Genomic DNA, 19,814 nt, shown 5'->3' with positions numbered 1-19,814 from the left:
AACTGATTTGGATGTAAATTTTTAAAAATTAAAATGAAAATTAAAAAAACCCTTAACTTGTTTGACAAAGATTTGAAATTATTTGAGATTGGCTTTTTCTGACAAAAAAATCTAGGTTTGTTTTACAAAATGGCAATCTTTATAAGTCTCCCCTCTTCTGCCCCCCCCCCAAACTAATTCAAGTGAAAGCAATTTAGTAGTGATATCACACAGGACACCTGAAGGATTAAACTGACAAAAATTTATCAGTAAAGAGATAGTTCAGGGGCAGAATTTGGTTGGTTTTGTAGTAACCTCAAAAGCCAAAAAAAAAAAAAAAAAAAAAATTTAATTGCTTTTGCCTTGAGAATCTAGGAAGATTAAAACTTTGGTCTAGAATGAAAAAAAAAAATAAGTACCGTAATTCATTTTGACTGATAAAATTCTATTATCTTCAAAGCTGTCAATCTATTCACAATTTCTTCCCCGTATGGTTGCTTCTGTTTCCTCCACTCTTTGGAGGGACACAGACACGCACATCCGGAGGTCAAATGGCAGCTGTGCCTTTGCCAAGATTTGCTCAGGAATCGCACTAGGCAGTTTTAACGCCAAACTGCACACAGTCATCGGATTTCCTGTACTGTGGGTGGTACATATTAATTTTCTGGGGTTTTTTCCTACACTCGGTCAAAATACATATTAATGCTAAGTTTAGCTTCTGGTATTAGCACTAATCCTACTGAGATGGCAGAGGGGGCCATTTAAGCTACCCTATCAGTTTTAAAAGTAATAAAAGCCCCTTGTTATTATTGGACTTTATCCTTAGCGGAACATTTGCGATATAAAAATTCATCTTTATAATTTATGTTAGCATATCTTTCTTGAGTATCTATAGTCGATTAAGATTACCATGGGTCATTCCATATAAATATGTGTCGTATTATACACCTTTTGTATATATATAATGTCTGGTAATCTTGAAAATTCATCTAAAATCTACATGAGCAACTGTGTACGTATGTTTGCAGTTACTAGAAAAAGTCAGACCTCTTTTATTTTATTTTTTTTTATTTTAATTTTTTTTTTAACTTTTATTTATTTTTGAGACAGAGAGGGAGCATGAACAGGGGAGGGTCAGAGAGAGAGGGAGTCACAGAATCTGAAACAGGCTCCAGGCTCTGAGCTGTCAGCACAGAGCCCGACGCGGGGCTCGAACCCACGGACCGTGAGATCATGACCTGAGCCGAAGTCGGACGCTCAACCGACCGAGCCACCCAGGCACCCCCAAAAAATAATTCTTGAGAAAATAAAGCCACATATTTTTTTAATTTTTTTTTTCTTTAACATTTATTTATTTTTGAGACAGAGAGCATGAACAGGGGAGGGGCAGAGAGAGAGGGAGACACAGAATCTGAAACAGGCTCCAGGCTCTGAGCTGTCAGCACAGAGCCCGACGCGGGGCTCGAACCCACGGACCGTGAGATCATGACCTGAGCCGAAGTCGGCCTCTTAACCGACTGAGCCACCCAGGCGCCCCTATTTTATTTTTTTTAATGTTTATTAATTTTTGAGAGAGAGGGGCAGACTGCAAGTGGGGGAGGGCAGAGAGAGAGGGAGACACAGAATCCGAAGCAGGCTCCCGGCTCTGAGCTGTCAGCACAGAGCCCAACACAGGGCTCAAACTCACAAACCGCGAGATCATAACCAGAGCTGAAGTTGGACGTTTAACCGACTGAGCCACCTAGGCGCCCCATACCTCTTTTGAACTAAAGCATTCTATGGTCTATTTCTGTTTCGGCTAAATGTTAGATTCTTTAATGAAAGTTTTTGCGTAAGTCCTGTTGACCCAAAGTTGAGTCTGGTCACAGGCTTGAAATGGGTCAGTGATGGGAAAGCACCTTGACTTAGCTGTATCCTTCCCAGCGTCCTCCTGGCTCTATAAAGATGACTGTGTTTGTATCTCATGAACTCTGGGCATCTGTGAGGTCATTCACACGTGCTTCAACCAAAGACAACAGGGAAAACAAATACAGCAACGTTCAGATCTGACAATTACAGGCCAGGAAGGGTGACCATACTTCTCACTGGAACAGATTCTGTGTGAAGAGTACCCTGAACGTGGGGCCACAGCCTCGGGCTTTGCTTCCCCCCTTTATCGTTTCCAACCACCTGGTCTTAGTCCAGTTACACTGCCTCTTGATGGCCTCATCTTACTTTTGAAATGGTGTTTCTGTGAGTTAATTGATAGGAGTATGTAGAAGTGCCTTGTGAATGATAAAGGGCTGTAAAGGGAATGTTACTGTTGGTGGAATTAATCACTGGAAGCATATCCTAGTGCTTTTGATAAGTGGCTTGATTTATAGATAATTATTGCATATTGATTACATAAAACTAACTTTACCTGGCCAGGAACTCTTTACTCGTATGTGGACAAACTGCTCTCACTTCGGTAGAATGTCATGAAATTTCACCTAGCCTGGAAAATATCCATAAATACCATTTTGATAAAAACAGCAACATTTAGGGGCGCCTGGGTGGCTCAGTTGGTTAAACGTCCAACTTCGGCTCGGGTGATGATCTCACAGTCCGTGAGCTTCAGCCCCGCGTTGGGCTCCGTGCTGACAGCTCAGAGCCTGGAGCCTGCTTGGGATTCTGTGTCTCCCTCTCTCGCTCTGCCCTTCCCCTGCTCATGGTCTTGCTCTGTGTCTCTCTCAAGAATAAATAAACGTTAAAAAAAATAAATAAAAAATAGCAACATTTGGCTAAAAGAAAGTTCAATTATGATTGAAGAACAAAGAGGAACAGCAAATGACTAGTTGCATCTAAGTGGCTCAAAATATTACTTGAACCATAAATTTGATAGACTATAAATTAGTTATTATACTTGAATATAAGTTCACTAGGAGAGGTTAAAGTTTTCTAGTTCAATTAATACTAAATCCAAATGAATGCATAACCCACGTTCCTTAATATTATTTGAAAAATGGGAAAAAATCAATAATATCTGAAGATTTCTGAGGTTGAAAGTATCATTTTAACTAGGTGTCCTCTCTCTCGGAGGTAAACTGTGAATTATTCCCAAGGCAGAGCTTTTTAGTTGAACTAACAAGTTTAAATGTCTATCTGTGTTAACACTGTTGTCTCTTTATTCAATTTCTTCCCCTTAAGTGTATTGTGCCTTCATCTCATATTTAAGGAGCTTCTAAGGTTTGCCACTTCAGGGACTAGGTGCACGCTCTAATTGGTCTCAATTCCCTGGATCATTCTTGTAATGCCTCTAAATTTCTATATAGATCACAAAATCTGTACCGTTGAGAACCGAGGTGTTGATTGGCTCTGCCGTGTGAGTCTCCGTGATTTTGCCGAATTCACCGAAGATGAGGGTAGTATTTCTTAATATCCGACTGAAATGATCACAGTATTTATCCCTGTGAACTTATGTTGGTATTGTCTCATCGACTATGACTATTTGGATAAAAGGAGGAAAAAAGAAAAAAAAAAGGCCTGACTATAAAGATAGATGCAGTTGAGATGTTTAGAACTTAATTAGCTGTTAGCGTAATCAGGCTTCAGTGGCGGACTCCTACACAAAATGTACAAACCATCCTTTTCAGAAACACTCCTCTCATCCGGTGTGGGTGGCTGGTCCAGAAAGGTTGGCTTGAGAGCAGTGTTCTCGTGAAATGGTTCTTCGAACTTTCCTGCTGCTGGATATATGCCTTCAGCCCCTCTCACCACATAAATTACCGACAAAGAAAATTATTCTTGACAGAATCTTTACCTTTATGGCTTGTTTAAGCTTTTCTTGATTGCTGCTAATTATCCACTAAGGGCTTCTCTTTCTAAAATATGAAGTTGTAATCACAAAGACATTAGAAGAGACAAAGCAGATCAAAGTTAAGCATCATTAAGGCTTATTTAGAGCGGAAAGTAGCATTCGTGATGAAAGGTATGCGTTATTTCCCTGTGAGAATACATATTCGTTTAATAAACACTTCGAAATTCACTTAATGATGACTCAGGCACTGTGTTTCACAATGTGCAGACTAAGTAGGAAGCCTATTTTCTAATACTAAGGATCTTGCTGCTCTGACAGCTCGAAGAATGTAGATTCGTAAATGCGTTTATTTATGATCTAAGTTGAGGCTTCTCAGTTTCGTTCTCCGTGAGGGACTCTTTCTCATGGTGAAATTTATACAAAGCTACAAATGAGTGTCCAGTCATGTGTTTTAATCTACAACACCCCTTGATACGAATATAGATTCGAAGGCCCTGCGATGAGTCCGCAGCTCCTCACGTACCTGCCTTTGCTGTGTTCATTCACTTTGTCATATGCACGCATTTTATTCAACACTTTCTGGGTTCCTACAAAATGCTGCATATACAGCGGTGAATACAACAGGCATGCTCCTTGCCTTCATGATGCGTGTGGTGCCGTGAGGGAGAGAGACACACGTTAATGGTTCTGGGAGAGCTTCCCAGAGGAGGTGACATTTTATCTAGATTTGAGCTGAATTCTAATGAATTAGCTGGTTAGGCAATAATTAGTATTCGCTGGGCAAGTAAATGCAGAGGGCATTGCAGCTAGACAAATAGCATCTGCAAACCTTCTAGATGGGTATGCACAGAATGCATATTCAAGGAACCAAAGTGCAATCAGGCTGGGACCGAGAAAGTCTAAGATCGGGTGTTAAGGATTTAGGAAAATCACTCCAGGCTTGTAAGTTACCAGAAGAGATGAGCTGGGTGACCTGCTAATTGAACATCCTTTCCTCTGGGGCTGGAAGACTGTGAAGTGAAAGCAGAGAGAACCAGCAGAGTATTTTGCAGGGAAAAGCTGATTGTGGACAGGACTTGAATGAGGGCTGGGTGAATAGAGAAAAGCATTTGAGAGATAGTCAGATGGCAAAGCCAGGAGGTCTCTGCACGGATGTAGATGTTGGTGCTCAAGGGGAGCAAGGTCAGGCCAGCGCAAGGATTTGGCATCTGGAGGTCCGAGGAAGACAGGGGCGTTCGCTAAGGCAGAAAGGTTGAATGGTGGCCAGGTTTGGGGGGGGGGGCAGTGCTAGTGAATTGATTTTTGTTCGGGTAATAGATGAGCTGCCCTTGAAACCGGTTGGGCAGGCCTGGAGCTCGGGGGAGAGGTTGGTACTCACTTGGAAATTATGAGCTTTGACGTGGTAGGTGAAATTAAAGATGTGCATGAGGCAGAAAGTAGGGAATTAGAGCATCATGGTACTGAGGGCTGATTCTTGAGGAACTTTAGCATTTAAAAATCAGGGAAAGGAGAAGGATCTCTCTGTCTCTCTGTCTCTGTCTCTCTCTCTCACACACACACACACACACACACACACACACACACACACAGAAAAGGAGAGCTCAGAAGCAAAGCCAGATGCATCACAGAAGCCAAGAACAGAGTGTGTTTCAAGATAGGGGGAGGAGACAATGACATTGCACGCTGCTGAGAGTTCTAGTGTGTCAGTTAACAAATGCCCACTGGATTTATCAAACCACTGGTTCACTTTAGGGTTAGCTCAGGGCTGAGTCCCCTCACATGGGCTCAAGATGAAATTGCTGTGAAAAAATAAGAGTCAATGAGCTTCTATGAAAGTATAAGAAATTTCAGGTAAAATAGAGATATGTAGGGATCTTCAATATTGGGAGAGAAAGGAACATGTTAAATCCAGGAGAGACAGAATAGAAAAGTCTGGGCAAGTTGGTCTCAGGTCCTTGTAACCCTCACAGACAAAAGCAGACTTTGTGATGTGATTTCCTACTTAAGAAGGTTTTTCGTTTTCTTTTTTCATTAGGTAATATTCCTTTAGATTTAAATGCTAATCCGCACCCTGCCTCTGTCTCTGTAAAACTGTAAAATTCTCCCAAGAGGGAGGGAGGGAGGAATGAATGAATGAATGAAGGAATAAAAATTGAATTCCCCCAAGAGGAATCAATATATTTTTTTCCTCCTATCTTAGCATAAATATGTACTTAAGTTCCTTTTTCCTCCAGAGATAAGCTGATCCTCCCTCTGGGCACACAGAGGAAAGAGGGACCAACCTTGGGCAAGGAGCCTCTAAATGACCAAAGACTTAAAGGCACCATTGGAACCGCCATCTAGTCCTGCCTTACTCCCCTCACTATGCACCACTGTCCACTTCTTTTCCACCTTGTCCTGGAAAAAGGACTTCCAAAACAGATTCACCTAGAAAGAAACAAAAGCAAACAAGAAAGCTGAAACTATAGAAAGGAGCCAGGAACGAGGAGAGTGTGCAAAGCAGGATCCTATCATCAGTGCACGAGAAAAAAAAGTGGTGCCCCAAAAACAGAGGCACCAGGACTGCCTCTGACTTACTGCCACGAAACAGTGAAATCCCACACACAGTCTCTTCCTCTGGATGAGACCAAATATTGCCTGCATAGGGTCCACTTGTTTGGCCTTTAGGCTTCAGTCCAAATAAAACTTTTACTCCTGCTTCCATGATTAGTCCTCCTTGATTTAAAGCCCCCCTTCTGTTTACAAGTTCATCTGCAAAGGAACGTTTTAGTCAGTCCGGTATTTTCAGAATTGCATTTGGTGCCAAGCCTTGTCGTTGGACACAACGTGACGGCAGTCAAAATGTTCTCTCGTTTCATTAGCAGAGACGACCCTTTAGCGCTCACTCTGCTGTCACGGGCAGGTGCTCTGTGCTCTCTGGCATGTTCCTCGGGCCTTTGAATGTTCACTCATCAAATGTGTCTCCAAACAACGAAGCTGTGGAAATCAGAACACAGGCCTGCATTATTTGTAACCTATTCCCAAACGCCCCAGGGTTGGCTAGCATCTCACAAACATGAGATTCTCAATGCACAATCCAATACATATGGGTTGTTCTTCTGAACACCCTGACTTTAAAAATTTGGCCTTTCTTACTGGTGTTTGTCTGCCAGGCATTTGAGGGTAAAGACCTTAGTATTCCCACAATCTTATCAACAGTTTACTTAAGCTAACGCGGTCGAGATGTAAGCAATTCTCAGGGAAATGAGCCTGGAAAATTGTGTCTCCCTCTATGGAAAGAATGCAAGGGAGCGAAATCCTATTCCAAAATGGAGACTCGGCACCAATTAAGTGGAAAGAACAGTGAATGGCATTCTGAAATAGCCCTCAAACCAGAACCAGAACTTGCTGACCACTTCCAGGGTTGGGTACCCAGAAGACAGTCCTATCCTCTGGGCAATAAAAATTGTTTTCCGTTTTATTGCAGGGCAAATGCAGAGGAGACTGAGAAATTTGCAGTGGTTGGCCCTCTAATAAGCCGGCTCTCCTTTGTGCAAGAGCCGCTTGGTTTTCAAATTCCCGTACGTGCAGTCAGGGCGGGAGGAGGTAGGGAACCGTTGCCGGGGCCAGCGGTGCTAACAGATTAAAACTTCCCTGTGGGTTGTAACTACAGAGCGTCCAAGTCTGTGTCTCTTTCAGGTGCAGGGATACTGAATCGGTCGCTCTGTTAGAAAATGATTTTCAGGATAAAACTGCTTGGCCTTGGGTAGGGGTATTTTTTTTTTCTGTTCATTAAAAATGTGAAACTCTCAAAGGCCGTTTGTTAATTTCTTCTCTGCAACGTTTATCTTTCAGACTCCCTAGGTAGCAAGACTTTATAAAGGTGAATCCCAGGATGTCCTGGCAGGCAACCTTTTGTAATTGACAGAGCAGAGGACTAATGATAATTAAAAATTCTAGTGCTGTTGACAAACCATTTGATTACAGGCTGTTTTCTTGTTCTGGAAAGAAAGGGTGTTTCCTTTCCACCATTGACATGTTAGACAATAACAACCGGAAATTACTTTCAACACATCAAGGGCTCTATACATTGTAAGGATGATTTGTAAGGATGATTGCCATGTGGCAATGAGGTCTGCGTTTCCAGAGCCCAAGATAGAAAAGAGTCTTTTTGACAGGCTGACGTCCTTCCTAGAGCCCATTTGTGATAAAGTACTTTTTATTTTATTTTTTTAACTATTTTTTTTAATGTTTATTTATTTTTGAGAGACAGAGCACGAGCAGGAAGGGGCAGAGAGAGAGAGGGAGACAGAATCAGAAGCAGGCTCCAGGCTCTGAGCTGTCAGCACAGAGCCCGGTGCGGGGCTCGAACTCACAAACCTGAGATCATGACCTGAGCCAAAGTCGGCGCTTAACCGACTGAGCCACCCAGGCTCCCCACGTACTTTTTAAAGAGCAAAAAATAGGAATACCTAGTATATCCCTTGTGTTCTCAGCAGGTTCAGCTGAAAAATAATAATCTTTGACTAAAATACCTTTTCTTTGTCCATGCAAGCTGTTTCTCTCACTGGAGATAGCATATGGCCTAATTCGAACACTGCCATACATAGAAGGCTGAGCCATTCTAGGGAGAAAACCTTGAACCTAGGGAGCTGGAGGCTGATACTCATCTCTGGGAGGGAGGCCATGGGCACATGGCAGGAGGCAAGGAGGCAATCGCTTTGGAGATGGGAGTTGCCACCTTAGTCTCAGCACCTATGAGTGCTTCTCCGTTTGACCTTGAGCACAGGGTCTAGCAACTAGCACTTGCCTCTCTGGACCTGTTTCCCAATCTGTAGAAATGATATTCCTTGTGATAAATCCTTTCTAATGTAGATGCTTAGAATGGGGAAGTTAACAAGCCATGCTTTTAGACGCATAACTCCCTTCCATGGAAACAATACTTTCGACCTGTGTTGTTTTCTAAATTTATCGTGAAGACATCTTTGTAGTTGTCAGTAGCAAGCAGGCTCCTAAAGATCATGGAATAATTTGTGGGTCTGTATTTTAACGAAAGTCACTAAAGCTACATTTCTTTCCTCTTAGGAACTGAACTGAACGCATTGCCGTTAGTGCATGCTTTATTCAAAATATTTAAATCAAAAATTATGCAGTTTTGCTTGAAGAACACTTCGATAACTCATAGTAGCTAAATAAATGAGCTTTTAGAAACAGCAGTTTTCATTTTCATCATTATACATACAATCTTCTCTTGCCAATCTGACATTTAGATATGATAATAAGCCAGACTCTCTCTCAATAAAATGCCATTTGAAAATTATAGAGTTCCTTGGAAACGGGAAATGTTATACCAATACTTTGCCCATGAATCCCTGTAGAAAAAAAAAAATGATTTTTAAATAATGAATTAAAATGGCAGTGTAAATTGTTTCAATACACCGAGCACAGTGCATGGTGTGAGTTTATGTCTCTAAATTGTTATTTGAGGAAGATGAGATATCACAGAAGTGAAATATGGCTGATGTTCACAGCCATTTGGGTGTATCACGCTATTTCCCTGCAATGCATAAATTGCAAACATTAGTCAACTTTATAAACTGTATTAATTACTTCAGGCAGCCAGCTTCTACCCTACTATATCAGATATGTATGGATATAAAAAACAAAAGCTGTTACTCTAATATTCAGAAGCGGTTCAAACATTTTAGACAATGTAGATAAATTACTGATTGAACATATTGAATAATAATGATCCTAATATCCTTGAAAAGGAAATAAAGCAGGTTCCTAAAATGATGAATTAAGATTACACTCTCGGGACACCTGGGTGGCTCAATCGGTTAAGCGTCTGACTCTCGGTTTGAGCTCAGATCATGATCTCACAGTTCATGGGATTGAGCCCCCCTCGGGCTCTGCACTGACAGCTCAGAGCTTGAAGCCTGCTTCAGATTCTGTGTCTCCCTCTCTGTGCCCTTCCCCTGCTTATGTTTTCTTTCTTTTTCTTTTTCTTTCTTTCTTTCTTTCTTTCTTTCTTTCTTTCTTTCTTTCTTTCTCTCTCTCTCTCTCTCTCTCTCTCTCTCTCTCAAAAATAACCAAACATTAAATTGTTTTTAATTTATCCATTCTGAATTTCCCTCTGACATCAGCAGTCATCTACAGTCACCACCTTGTAATTTTAATAGTGTCGTAAACATTATGCCTAAAATGGTTTTATTCATAAGCTTCTTTTTCCGCTATTTTTCTAATCTTGGAAATATTACACAGCTATGCATATAAACAGGAGTTGTTCAGCCTTGGCACTCACTATTGACATTTTGGGCTGGATAATCCTTGGCCGTGAGTGGCTGTCTTGTGCATCACGGGATGCTTATCAGCATCCCTGGTGTCTACCCTATTCTGAGATCTTTACTCACAACACTTCTGATACATGAGTGGGGTTTTTCCACACCAACATCCAGCCCTTCTACCCTCTGGATTCTAACTACGTGTCCTACAGTTCCAGTGAGTTCTGAGGTGCTCAGTCCCGCAAGACTGCCCCCCTCTTCAGACACCACTCACGGTGTCGCACATGCCTCTGACCATCTGGTTATAATTCAGGGGTTCCCATGACCCCTTCTTCAGGTTGTACAATGGCCCACAGAACTGGGGAATATCATTTCCTTACCATTACCAGTTTATTGTCATGCCTACAGCTCAGGAACAGACAAAATGAAGACTGGTATGGGTGGATGGGCACAGAACTTCCATGCCGTTTCTGAGCACCTCACTCTCCTAGCAACTTGATATGATCACTGGCCCCGAAGCTCTCCTCACCCCACTGTTCAGGGGTTTTAATGGAGATTCATTATGTAAGCAGAATTGATCAAATCATTGGCCATTGGCGACTGAAGTCAACCTCAGCCCCTCACCCCTCTCCAGTTGGGAGGGCGGAACTTAAGTTTCCAGCCCTTCCTTGTGCTTTCTCTTTCTGCTGGTCAGCCACCCTGAAAGCTATCCGGGGGCCCCGCCCACCAGTCATCTCCGTAGCATACCAAAGACACAGCTACCAGCTATCACTCTAAAGGGCCCAAGGGCTTGAGGGGCTTTGTGCCAAGAGCCAAGGACAAGGACCAAATATATATTTCGGTTACATCACACCACTAGAAGCCAATAGCATATCCCCCACCCACCCCTCAAGTCATGACAATCAAAAATGTTTCTAGAAATTGCCAAATTGCAGGGCCTGGGTGGCTCAGTCAGTTGAGTGTCTGACTCTTGATTTGGGCTCAGGTCATGATCCTTGGGTCCTGGCTGGAATCTAGTCCCACATCTGGCTCTGTGCAAAGCATGGATCCTGCTTGGGATTCTCTCGTGCTCTCACTCTCTCCCTTCCCCCCTCCCTCCCTCCCTCTTTCTCCCCCATTGCCCCCCTCCTCCCCACCGCCTTTCTCCCCCACTCTCTCTCTCTCTCTCTTCCTCTAAAATTGAAAAAAAAATGGCAAATATTTGCGAGAGGGAGAGAGGAGAGGACAAACTCTCCCCTGGTTCAGAACCATTGCCATAAATAGAAAACAAATAGGTATGACAATTATTTGAAAAGGCAGTAAAATTATGTTTTTCTGGGTATAGGCTTTTTTCAAATGTTGAAAATGAGCCTTACTTTCCTATAGTTTTGCTTCCAGGAGAAAAGCTTAGGAGCAACAAAAATTGCCAGCAGATAAGACTTTTGCTCCACAGGTTCGCAAAACTGTCATTAATTCAAATGCTAGAATGCAACCAAACTATACAAAATAATTTATCCACATTCAATTAAGGTTTCTAGGTTTCTCCCTCATACTCAATATTTTTTTAAAAATTCTCCTTCAAAGAAGCAGAATTTTAAGCTTTATGGGACACTTAACTCACTAGGAAAATCTGGCTTACCAGGGTGCTAAAACTTTGCTATTAGATGTTTTTTCTGTTTTTGTTTTAAGATGTTAGATTTTTCTTTTATTGTCTTGAGATGTTAGAGTTCGTGGGTTTTTTACAGCTGGAAAATTCTGTGTCCTTTTGTGCTGCACATTGTTGATTGACGTTTTTCACATTAGATTCTGAGCCCCTGCAATACTCTCAAATGTAATTACTTTGTGTACAATACAACGAGCATTCTTTCTCGTCATCAAGCCCCTGGGGTGATGACAGTCAAACATGACATTGCATTAAGACAGAAAACACAGGAACAGGTTTTAGGTAAAAGAAACATCGGTAATAGAAGTCTGGTGTTACATCGGTGATAGGACACAGGTGCGTTTTGCTACACCGAATGCCGCATAAAAGAGGGTGAAGGGGCTCCGGGCAATCAGGGACGTGCGTTTGGGGACCAGGGATCACAAATTTGACAGTCTCTTCAAATAGGGGCATTTTTACATTACAAGCTCTGTCAACATGGTTTTGTTAACTCTGAGACAGAAAGGGCACGACATTCTTTAAATTCCCCTTTTGCGGTAATCACCAGCAATGGATTCTGCCAACACAGTGCGGCCCGCTGGCATGATTACTATTCCTCGCGTGCCTCGGGGAGCCAAAGGCCAGTGGGGCTGACTCCCTGCTGACTGAGGAAAGAGCCAGAAGCAATCAGAGAGAGCTGGCCACATCGGTCCATGAGGGATGTCATCTGGGCATCCTTAGACAGAAAGTGGATATGTGAAATGCAGCGGATGTTGGGATTTCTGTGCCAGACAAGAAAGCCAGCAAGGATTGGGAATACAGATGATCTGGGATTGTTGCCAAATGACCCAAAGGCGAATAACGATTAAAATAGTATGGGGGGTGGTGCGGGGGGTGGTGCTCCAGGGTGGCTCAGTTGGTCGAGCGTCGGACTCTTGATTTCAGCTCAGGTCATGATCTCACAGTTGGTGTGTTCGAGCCCCTGTCAGGCTCTGTGCTGACAGCCTGGAGCCTGCTTGGGATTTCTCTCTCCCTCTCTCTCTGCCCCTCTCCTGCTCATGCACACTCTCAATCGCTCTTTCTCAAAGCTAAATAAAATATTTTTGAATAAAAATAAAATAGTTGTCTGCTGGGATTGTTATAAAAGAGTAAACCTTCAGAGTGTTTTTCAACCTACAGGTCCACAAACCCTTAAGGGATCGTGACGTTCATGTAGTGAATCATGACCAGTATTTTTATTATTTCATGTATGTTGTAGTATTGATCTGTGAGTTTTTCCATTACATGTATTATATTTTTTCCATATATATATATATATATATATATATATGGAAAAAATAAATATATAATGGGTGTAAAGGATGGGTTTGACAAAAAATGTATTTCTTAATGTGACTATAGTCAAAAAAGCTTAGAAACATAAATCAATGGGGCGCCTGGGTGGCCCAGTCGGTTAAGCATCTGACTTCGGCTCAGGTCATGATCTCGTGGTTCATGGGTTCGAGCCCCGCGTCAGGCTCTGTGCTGACAGCTCAGAGCCTGGAGCCTGTTTCAGATTCCGTGTCTCCCTCGCTCTCTGCCCCTCCCCCACTCGTGCTCTGTCTTCCTCTGTCTCAAAAATAATAAACATTATAAAAATTTTAGAAACATGAATCAGTATAAATGCCTCCCAAGTCAGTTGTACTATTAACTATAATTTCATTTCCTTCTTAAAAGTAGATGGTTTCTCCTGTGGGCATTGAATACTTAGACTTATCTCATGGCTACAGATTATACTCCTTAGTCAGTCGGGTGCCTTGAAAATGTTGGCATTTGACTCCAAGGAGGAGACAAGAAGTGAGGGGGCAAGATGTATACCTTGCCATATGTGATGCCCATGTCAGTTAATTAGTGCTCAGATGGTGGTGTCATCTCCGAATTCAAAGGACAGTACATCTTTATTGTGAAGAATGAATTAGGTCAACATTTTTTCAGTTCAAACATACCAGGCATATACTAGACAAGGAGAATACAAAAGAAAGGATATTTTTTCCCTCCTCTTGAGAAATGTAAAATCTAATGAAGGCGGGGTGCCTGGGTGGCTCAGTCAGTTGAGCGTCTGACCTTGGCTCGGGTCATGATCTCCTGGTTCGTGAGGTCAAGTCCCGCGTCAGGCTCTTTGCTGACAGCTCAGAGCCTGGAGCCTGCTTCAGATTCTGTCTCCATTTCTCTGCCCTGCCCCCACTCATACTCTGTCTCTCTCTCGCTCTCTCAAAAATAAATACACATTGAAAAAAAATTTTTAATCTAATGAATGCAGCAATTACATTGTTGATTGTGGCATTACTTAGTAACAGGGGAGATATGGAATGTGATACCAACATTTAGAAAGAGCATCTCTGTGGGTCTAAGGATTTTATCTGTTTTTATCAAGACGTTCTCCTGGGTAAAGGACAACTGTAGGCATGTTGTGAACCAAGTGGGGATTTATGTCAAGTGGATGTGTTGGCAAATATCTACAGATTTCGGCATCTATCTGTGACCGGGAGGCTGAAAAAGATGAACATTCCACTCGTTCACCCCAGAAAGGTCAAGTCCTCTTGGACCTATTTCCATTTGCCAGTTATCCAATGAGTTGAATCCAGGGCTGTGCTGCCTTTTGAGAGTGCCCCTGATCAAGTTGCACTGTTTGGATTCCATATTTACAGGTGCAGCAAAAACCAAAGAGAAACTTACCTTGCACTGGGGACTCAGTTTCGTAGAGCTACCTCCTTCATAGTGAGTGTTCTCATTTATGTTCTTAAGCTCTCTCTTCAGAACTTGAAAGCTTTAATAACCCTATAATCACCACAGATGTTGATCAACCGGGGTTTATCTCCGTATTTATTAAAGACAGAGACAGGAACTATTTGGTATAAGATCTAGTATAACCCCCTACTTAGGAAAAATCTCAACGACGAGAAAGTGCAGTGTCCAAATTAGTTTTGCTGCGCTGGATATTGATGACAGTGAGCCAGCAGGAATTCTACCCTTCTAAACTATAAAACAAAGCCTTATTAGTATTCAGGACTTTGTTTTGCTTCTTTAATAATAATCTATCCATGTAACTTTTACCAAGTAGATACCAGTTAATTAAAATGTTCGGGTAATCAAAACAGCCCAAGTCCCAGAGAATCTGAAAAGTTTAAGTGCATTCTGTTAAAACGGGATATATTACTACCGAGATAAACAAATACATCTGAAAGCACTTTGTTAAATGTTAAGATGCTGTGTAAATATGAGAGAATCCTGTTCTTTGTATAGTTTTATCAATTATTATGCTGATAATTAATGACAAAAACGGTTAACATTTGTTGGGCACTTGGACTATGCCCGGCTTTGTATTAATTACTTCACTTAATCCTTATAACAATTCTATGAGGCAAATATTCTTATTTTCCTTGATTTACAGATAAGGAAATTAAGAGCCGGAAAGATTCTTTTTAATTAAAAAAATTTTTTTAGTGTTTTCCTCTTTGAGAGAGAGACAGACAGACAGACGGAATCTGAAGGAGGTACCAGACTCTGAGCTGTCAGCAAAGAGCCTGACATGGGGCTCGAACCCATGAGGTGTGAGATCATGACCTGAGGAGAAGTCAGACACCTAACCGACTGAGCCACCCAGGGGCCCCGAGGCCTGGAAAGATTAATCCCAAGGTCTCACGACTTGTACATGTTGAGAGCGGGATTCACACTGGCCGCGAGCCACCCTCTACCAAAGCCCGTGTGTGAGCTCCCAGAACCCTAACCATTTCATAGGCATATGTGCATGAGACAAATCTTTGCAACTTGTTATTACACACATCTTCAATCCGAGAAGGTAGAACAATGAACTCTTCCCCTTACAAGCATCACCTAGATTCCAGTTACCAATATCTTGCCACAAATTCTTACTCTTATTCTTGTTACAAAATTTGTTTTACTGAGATCCTTTGAACAAATCACTAACATCCTATCATTCCCTCTCCAACCTTTTATTTATTTATTTATTTTTTAAAAAAACCTTTTTTTTTTTTTTTTTAAATGTTTTTATTTATTTATTTTTGAGACAGAAAGAGACAGAGCATGAGCAGGGGAGGGGCAGAGAGAGAAGGAGACACAGAATCCGAAGCAGGCTCCGGGCTCCGAGCTGTCAGCACAGAGCCCGATGCGGGGCTCGAACTTACGGACTGTGAGATCATGACCTGAACCGAAGTCGGACGCTTAACCGACTGAGCCACCCAGGCGCCCCTCTCCAACCTTTTATATGCATCTTCTAAAACTAGGGACACATTTCTATTTAACTCCAGTGTCATTGTTGCACTTGACAAAGTGAGTATATAGTCAGTATTCAGTTGTTTTCTCCAACCTCTTTGTATGGTTGATGTGTTTGACTTGAGATCAAAAGGAGTCTCAGGCACTGTGTGTGGTTCTCTCTCTCTCTCTCTCTCTGTCTCTCTCTCTCTCTCTCTCTCTCTCTCTCTCTCACGTCTCCTTTAATCTAGAAACACATCCCACTAGCTCTGTCAGGTTGTTAACAGATGAAGCCATTGTCCTAGAATGGACCCCCAGTTGAGATTCGTCTTACTGTCTCTCCGTGGTGTCATCCTCTGTGTTTCTCTCTAGGCTCTATATTTTTTATAAAGGATCCTCCAGCCCAGAGGATCGATTAAATTCATGTCCATTTTTTTGTGGCCAGAAGACTTCCTAGGACGTCCAGTGTCCTTCAGTGCTGCATGGTAACAGAAGGCAGATGGTCCTGCCTGTTCCCTTTCCAGCTTTTGAAGTTGGATCGGTGGACTGGGAGGTGACTCTTAGATTGTAGAGTTTCCCATCAACCTTCTGTTAAATGTTTTCATGGCAACACTAGTCCCTGCCTGAGTCAACTAGCTCATTAGGCTTTCCTATGATCATTATCCAACTCCATCATTCTTTCAATATCCGTTAACTGTAATTCTCTAAAACACTCCCCATCATCCACTAAGAATCTGATAGCCTGCCTACCCCCATGCTATACGTATAAGACAGACAGGATGAACGCTCTTCATTCTTCCCCAGCGTGTACCATTTTCCAAAGTAATTGATGCCCTAGTTGTTACCTGTTGGTGACAAATGAGGTGTGTTTTTTTTTTAACTTTAGTTTTTGCTCTTTTTTTTTTTTTTGGTGTCATTATGAATTCATGGATTTTTATACGCTCAGTATACCACGTTGGCTCTTTGTTTTCTCTCGACACAATCTGTTAGTGGAAAAGAGTGCTCTTGCTTTCTGAACCAGATGTCGCAGGTCCTGCGTGGGCGTTTCCTCCCCTGGACCTGAACACCATTTCTCAAGGAAGCCTGGTTTGTTTAGTCCAAAGTGGTACAAAGTTAGGGTGGTCACTGCTCCTGGGTCTCTATGCTTCTAGGCCTTTTTGCATAGATACGTATATTCTTTAACTCACAATACGCTCTGTGTAATCTCATGCTATCTGCGTCCTACGCTAGGTCGTTTAATTTCCCACCTATGTTCATACTTCAGAGGGACTTGTTATTATTTTAGGAGGCAGTCAAGGGTGAGAACTTAGTTTATCATACCAACAAAACCAAAAACTTGCCCAGATACCATAGCCTCCATAGAGCTGGTGACTTTACAAGTTACTCATCTATTTATATAAAAGGGAAACGATATCTATTTGTTTAGATGTAGGACTTAGTTTGCATTAGAAGCTCATTTCTTATCTTAGTTGTTTTTTTTTTTTTTGAAGTTTATTTTGAGAGAGAGAAACAGAGTGCATGAGCAGGGGAGGGGCAGCGAGAGGGAGAGACAGAATCCCAAGCAGGCTCCGCACAGACAGTGCCCACTCAGGGTTCAAACCCACGAACTGTGAGATCATGACCTGAGGTGAAATTGAGAGTCGGATGTTTAACTGACCTAGCCACCCTCGGGGCAGCCTTCTTATCTAAGGTTTCAAGGAGTCTGAGACCTCATCTATCCATGAGTTTTAGAAAACGCAGTATGCCAAAGCATTTTGGCATACTTTCCCAGCAGAAAGTTGCCGAACAACTTTCCCAGCAGACAGGTGGTTGAGGCCAAAGCTTTGCCGTCTCCATGGTGCTGGTGTTTCCATTGATTCTGACTCTGCCAAGATCTTCATTTTGTTGCCATTGTAATAACCGTCAAGGTGTCCTCTGCTTTCTTTTGTGGAGAGGAAGCACCAACAGTAACAGTGACTGCTACCGATTTCCCCAGGGGCAAGTGCTGCCATTTTTTTCAGTCGTTTCCCCAATTCTCCACCTTCAGAGCAGAAATATTAAAGGAAAATATGCCACTTCAGAAACTGTCCATGATTTCTACTGTGGGAAAAACAGAAAGAAGTTGTCTCCTATTTCCCTGTGAAAAGCCACGTACAAAAATCCCAACATTTTACTCAACTACTTAAAACCTCTTTTACTCCCCCAACTTTTTATTAACTAGGATCTTTATAGGGGCACCTGGGTGGCTCAGTCGGTTGAGTGTCTGACTCTTGGTATCAGCTCAGGTCATGACCAGGGTTGTGGGAGCCAGCCCAGCACTGGCTCTGCTGAGCATGGAGCCTGCTGAGGGTTCTTTCTGCCCCCCTCCACTCTCCTCCTCTCCCTCTCTTGTCCCCTCCCCTCCTCACACGCATGCACGTGCACACATTCACACTGTCTTTCAAAATAAATGGTAAAAAAAATTAAAATCTTTATTTCAGGAAACTGTGCACTTCTTTTCAAACAACTAATACTTAGACTTTGACTTTTTTTTAAATCCTATCATTTAAGCCATATACAGAGCAAAAGGTAAATCTTCCTTGCTAGAAGCAAGCATTATAAATGCTTGATCCCTTCAGAGATTCAAATACGGTTAACTTGTATTTAAGTAAAATTGAGGCTCCTTTTTAATTTCTGAATTTTTTCCAGTGAAATCTAGGAAGTAACCGACACTTTGGACAGAGCTCCAAAGAGATTTTGTAAGATTTCTCAAATCCTCTTCTGTGACTTAAAGAATTATTTTCCTATTGTAGATATAAAACCTGGCTGTATAGTTCAGTGATGTTTAGTAAAGATTAAAATGTATTTATCAAGAGGATAACAAGATTATTATTTTTATTTTACCTAACGGAAAATGCGAGCGATAAAATAAAATGTAAAGAAGAATACAAAAGCTTCTCCACCAAACAACTAGTTCTTAACAGAGAGCATGGAGTTCTTTTAGCTGGAAAACATAATTTCTTATTTATACAAGGTCAACCATTATTGTATATCATCTACGAAACACTCTCTTCTTACCCATCTGAATGATTGAGTCTACTAATGAAAAAGCACACTAGCGGAGTAGAGCTAAAATGGAGAAATGGAGGTGTTTTACCATTTCATTCTTGCTCGCTCCACGGTTTCCATGGAAACCTGACGGTTATGACAAAAGGCAGGAATGATGACTGTTTTCCAAAAATAAAATGATCACAGGATTAAATACTTAAGGTTATATGCCACTTAACCAGCACCATGGATTAATATTTGAGCTATTTAAGTAGTAAAGAGAAAATTAAATGCACAGTTAGTAGGTAAGGTAAAAAAAAAAAAAATATATATATATATATGTATATATATATATATATATATATATATATATATGAATGATGTTGGCTCTATCAAGTTTCCCTTTGTGTGGTTTGTGTCTCTGCCTTCAATAATGAGAAGCTAAATATTGAAGCAGCATTTAATTAATGCAATTCAATATAGAAAAAATTAAAAAAAAAAAAACAAATAGCAATTGAGCCATCAGCAGTAAGGAATTTGAAAAAAAAAATCTTCTTTTTTCCTGTAATGGTTTACCAACTGACAGTATTAAAGCAAAGTTAAAAAAAAAAAATAGGGGTACCTGGGTGGCTCAGTTGGTTGAGCGTCTGACTCTTGATTTCGATTGCAGCTCAGGTAGTAATCTCACCGTTCGTGGGATGGAGCCCCGCACTGAGCATGGAGCCTGTTTAAGATTCTTTCTCTCTCTCTCTCTCTCTCTCTCTCTCTCTCTCTCTCGGCCCCACTCCCCCCACCTCTCAAAACAAAACGAAACAAGACAAAACAAACTCTGTTTAGGTAATGCCATTTTAATTTGTAAAATAAAAGATGGCAGAAGTTACTATTCCAAACCATCATCCACACGCATCAAGGTGGA

The 19,814-nt window shown here is 41.7% G+C and overlaps 1 protein-coding gene across 3 annotated transcripts in view; it reads left to right on the top strand.

Annotated features, from left to right (window-relative positions):
- Positions 1-19,814, top strand: part of PRKG1 (protein kinase cGMP-dependent 1) — a 1,248,331-nt gene that overhangs the window by 1,136,846 nt on the left and 91,671 nt on the right. The window lies entirely within an intron of this gene.

Source organism: Panthera tigris, chromosome D2 (genome assembly GCF_018350195.1).
Source record: "Panthera tigris isolate Pti1 chromosome D2, P.tigris_Pti1_mat1.1, whole genome shotgun sequence".
NCBI lineage: Eukaryota > Metazoa > Chordata > Mammalia > Carnivora > Felidae > Panthera > Panthera tigris.
Note: the sequence above shows the minus strand (reverse complement) of the source record. Positions and strands in the feature narration are given on the sequence as shown.